The sequence below is a fragment of the Lissotriton vulgaris genome, chromosome 8 (genome assembly GCF_964263255.1).
Source record: "Lissotriton vulgaris chromosome 8, aLisVul1.2, whole genome shotgun sequence".
Classification (NCBI taxonomy): Eukaryota; Metazoa; Chordata; class Amphibia; order Caudata; family Salamandridae; genus Lissotriton; species Lissotriton vulgaris.
The window spans coordinates 152,827,035-152,832,034 of record NC_141696.1 but is presented as its reverse complement, the minus strand read 5'-3'; positions in this window follow the sequence as shown (position 1 = coordinate 152,832,034).

The window sequence follows — 5,000 nt, the reverse complement described above, 5'->3', positions numbered from 1 at the left end:
TGCAGTGGAGAAGTGTGGCTCAATGGTTAGCGAGTCAGACCCTGATGCAGAGGTCTAGCCCGGGACCAGGGTTCGATTCCCCGCCTCGGCGGGTCTTGGGCTCAAAATCCCACGGAACTGATCATTTTCGCCTCGGTGCCTATTCCAATCATGGAGTCCCACTCACCAGCCTAGGAGGGGTGTCCTGCCTTCCCCTGATTCAGAATCACCAGACCACACGGAGGTCTGACTGACCCTCTCCCTGGTAATCCGGAGGAAAATTACCCTCTTTTCTTTTAATCCGTGCACATGAGGTGACAGAGGGGACCCAAGGCGCGAAAGTACCCGACCTCCTGGAGCCCTCGCTGGGATCGGGGAGGCAAATGGCACCTCATCGGGACTTCCAGGGAACCCCGGCCACCTGGTCGCCCCATTGGAAAGCATTGCGTGAGACCAGATGGCTGGGATCGAAAGTGCTTCCCAACCCGAGCCTTCGCGGTAGGGCTCCTGCCTGCCTGCCCATGCAAGGCAGGGCTCCGGGACCCCGGCTGGGCCTCAGGCGCGGGGTGGACCACCGGAGCTCTCAGGCCCGGACGCCCGAAGGGAGGACTGCCCGGGACCCGCGGACCCCGTCCTGGGCACTCTGATCTGCCGCCGGCGCCGGGGATCGAACCGTGATTCCCCAGATGGGGATATCCCAAAAATCCGGCCTGGGAGGTGCTCTCCAGGACCAGGGTTGGAGACCCCTGACACAGACCTTCTGACACGGATCGGAATCGAACCCAGCAGATTGCGCGTTGACGGCCCAGGGGTCCCCAACCCTGGTCCTGGCGAGCACCTACCATGCCGGATTTTTGGGATATCCCCATCTGGGGAATCACGGTTCGATCCCCGGCGCCGGCGGCAGAAAAGCCCAGCACCATGTGACTCTGGGAAATAGCTGACGCCGCGGCTAGGGCGGCTGACTACGGAATCTGGAGATCACGGTTCGATCCCCGGCGCCGGCGGCAGAAAAGCCCAGCACCATTTCACTCTGGGAAATAGCTGACGCCGCGGCTAGGGCGGCTGACTCCGGAATCTGGAGATCACGGTTCGATCCCCGGCGCCGGCGGCAGAAAAGCCCAGCACCATTTGACTCTGGGAAATAGCTGACGCCGCGGCTAGGGCGGCTGACTCCGGAATCTGGAGATCACGGTTCGATCCCCGGCGCCGGCGGCAGAAAAGCCCAGCACCATGTGACTCTGGGAAATAGCTGACGCCGCGGCTAGGGCGGCTAACTCCGGAATCTGGAGATCACGGTTCGATCCCCGGCGCCGGCGGCAGAAAAGCCCAGCACCATGTGACTCTGGGCAATAGCTTGCTTAATCTTCCCGACGGCCCCTAGCGACCCTTACGGGTGACTGTGCGCTTTACAAATGTGGATTATTATTATTTGGGCCGATTCCGATCCGGTTCGTAAAAGCACATCCGCCCGAATCTGTCGGACAACCACGTACGCCCGGGGGGAGGACTGCCCGGGACCCGTGGAGCCCTTCCCGGGTACTTTGCCATGCCATTGGCCTCCTGGAGATGGGTACCCCGGACGCGTCTGGGGGAGGTCTGCCCGGTGGGTGCCCCGGACGCCCGGGAGAGGTCTGCCCGGGACCCGTGGAGCCCTTCCCGGGTACTTTGCCATGCCGTTGGCCTCCTGGAGATGGGTGCCCCGGACGCCCGGGGGAGGTCTGCCCGGGACCCGTGTGGGGACCGGAGGCCCAGGGCCGTGGCACCCGACTTTGCCATGCCGTTGGCCTCCTGGAGATGGGTGCCCCGGATGCCCGGGGGAGGTCTGCCCGGTGGGTGCCCCGGACGCCCGGGGGGAGGTCTGCCCGGGACCCGTGGAGCCCTTCCCGGGTACTTTGCCATGCTGTTGGCCTCCTGGAGAAGGGAGCCCCGGCTGCCTAGGGAGGTGTTTCCCAGGCACATCTCATCTGGTCCCCCCGGGCAGAGAACTGCAAGAAGTGTCTGGGCATACCTTGTCCCTAGTAATCCGGAGGAAGGCTACCCCTCTTTTTTGGAATCCGTGCGCACCGAGTGACAGAGGGGACCCAAGGCGCGAAAGTACCCGACCTCCTGGAGCCCTCGCTGGGATCCGGGAGGCAAATGGCACCTCATCGGGACTTCCAGGGAAGTTCGGCCATCTGGTCGCCCCCATAGGAAAGCATTGCGGGAGACCAGATGGCCGAGGCGATCCTGGAGACCAGATGGCCGAGGGGATCCGGGAGACCAGATGGCCGAGGGGATCCCGGAGACCAGATGGCCAAGGGGATCCCATAGAACAGATGGCCGGGAACGAGAGTCAAGCCAGCCGGTGCCACTCTGTGCCACGACGAAAAAGGGAGCTGGCGCCAGGGAACGGCAAGGTGGGGACCGGAGGCCCAGGGCCGTGGCACCCGACCTGGGGCCCGGACGGGCCCCTGGACCCAGCCTAGGCTCCGATGCACGGAGACGCAGGGGACGCCTTCCCGGGCCCTCCGGACCACCGTCCCGGGCACCCTGCCACGCAGCAGGACTAAGGACAGAGCCCGGGATGGGGAGGCCGCCCTCCCCGGGCCCTCGGGGGCCCCGGCCGAAGCTCCTGAACTCAGCCCAACAAGGGGAGGCTTCCCGGGCACAACGGAGCCCTGTCTCAGGCCTTTGGCAGTGCGGCAGGCCGAGGGACAGGGCCCGGGGCCGTAGCACCCGACCCGGGGGCCCCGCCGGGCCCCTGGACCCGGCATGGGCTCCCAAGCCCGGAGGCGCGGGGGGAGCCTCACCGAGCCCTCCGGACCCCGTCCCGGGCACCCTGCCACGCAGCAGGACCAAGGACAGAACCCGGGAGGGGGAGGCCGCCCTCCCCGGGCCCTCGGGGCCCCGGCCGGAGCTGCTGAACTCAGCCGAGCAAAGGGAAGGCTCCCCGGGCTCGAAGGAACCACCGTCCTGGTCCTTTGGCAGTGCTGCAGGCCGGGGGACCGGGCCCAGGGCCGTGGCACCCGACCCGGGCCCGGCCGGGCCCCCCCGGACCCCATCCAGGGCTTCCTGCCACGCGGCAGGCCCAGGGACGGATCCGGGGCTGGGGCGGCATCCTGGCATGTCCAGCTGCCGGCTGAGGACGGCTAGGCCGAGGGGGGTCCCAGAATACCTTGTCCCTACCAATCCAGAGGAAAATTACCCTCCTTTCTTGTAATTCGTGCACGCGAGGTGACAGAGGGGACCCAGGGCGCAAACGTGCCCGACCTCCTGGAGCCCTTGCTGGGGTCCGGGAGGCGAATGGCACCTCATCGGGACTTCCAGGGAAGTCCCGCCATCTAGTCGCCCCCATAGGAAAGCATTGCGGGCGACCAGATGGCCGAGGCGATCCTGGAGACCAGATGGCCGGGACCGAAATGACGCCCAATCTGCCTGCCCCGGGCCTGTAGGGCTCGGGGGCTGCAGGGCTCGACGGCTGCAGGGCTCCGGGGCTCCGGGGCTCCGGGGCTGCAGGGCTCCGGGGCTCCGGGGCTCCGGGGCTCCGGGGCTCCGGGGCTGCTGGGCTCCAGGGCTCGGGGGCTGCAGGGCAGCAGGGCTCCGGGGCTCCGGGGCTGCTGGGCTCCCGGGCTCGGGGGCTGCAGGGCTCCAGGGCAGCGGGGCTCCGGGGTTGCAGGGCCCGGGACCCATGGAGCCCGTCCCGGGCTCTTCCCCACGCCGCGGGTCGGAGGAGGGAGCCCCGGACACCTGGGAGGTGTTGCCCGGGGCACATCCCATCTGGTCCCCGGCAGGGAACCACCAGCCCCAGGAGGGTGTTCAGGCATACCCTTGCACCTACTAATCCGGAGGAAAATTACCCCCCTTTCTTGTAATCCGTGCACTCGAGGTGACAGAGGGGACCCAGGGCGCAAACGTGCCCGACCTCCTGGAGCCCTGGCTGGGATCCGGGAGGCAAATGGCACCCCATCGGGACTTCCAGGGAAGCCCGGCCATCTAGTCGCCCCATAGGAAAGCTTTGCGGGCGACCAGATGGCCGAGGGGAGAGGGCCGACCAGATGGCGGGGACCGAAAGGACGCTAATCTGCCTGCCCCGAGAGCCTCCCTGGGCCCTGGTGGACCCTCCGTCCCTGGCGCCCGGACCGGCTTGCAGGACGGAGTGGTTCCCGCACCCCAGGGCCTGCCGGAGGGAACCCGAGCCCCGGGCCCAGTCCAAGGCCCGGCTCCCGAACCCTAGGCCAGGCCCGGGAGAGCCTCCCCTGGGCTGCAGGGCTACAGGGCTCGGGGGGGGCTGCAGGGCTCCGTGGGCTGCAGGGCTTCGGGGCTGCCGGGCTCGGGGGCTCCAGGGCTACGGGGCTGCAGGGCTCCTCGGGGGGGCTCCAGGGCTCACGGGCTCCGGAGCTGCAGGGCAGCAGGGCTGCAGGGCTCCGGGGGGGCTCCAGGGCTCCAGGGCTCCGGGGCTCCGGGGGCTCCAGGGCTGCAGGACGGAGGGTTATTCCCGCACCACCGGGCCCTGCCGGACGGGGCCCAAGCCCCGGGCCCGCTCCCGGTCCCTGCTTCTGAAACCCTAGCCAGGCCGGGGAGAGCCTCCCTTGGCTCGGATGAACGCCTGGAACCCCGGCCGGCTTGCAGGACGGGGAAGCTCCAGCAAACCCATGGCCGGCCGGACGGAGCTCAGGCCCCCGGGCCCGCTCCCGGTCCCTGCTTCCGAAACCCTAGCCAGGCTGGGAAGAGCCTCCCTTGGCCCTGATGAACGCCCGGAACCACGGCCGGCTTGCAGGACGGGGAGGCTCCAGCAACCCCATGGCCTGCCAGACGGAGCTCAAGCCCTGGGCCCGGTCCCTGCTTCCGAAACCCTAGCCAGCCTCCCTTGGCCCCGATGAACGCCCGGAACCTCGGCCGGCTTGCAGGACAGAGCTCAGGCCCCAGGCCCCAGGTCCCAGGCACCAGGCCCCAGGCCCCAGGCCCCAGGCCCCAGGCCCCAGGCACCAGGCCCCAGGCACCAGGCCCCAGGCCGCAGGCCCCAGGCACCAGGCCCCAGG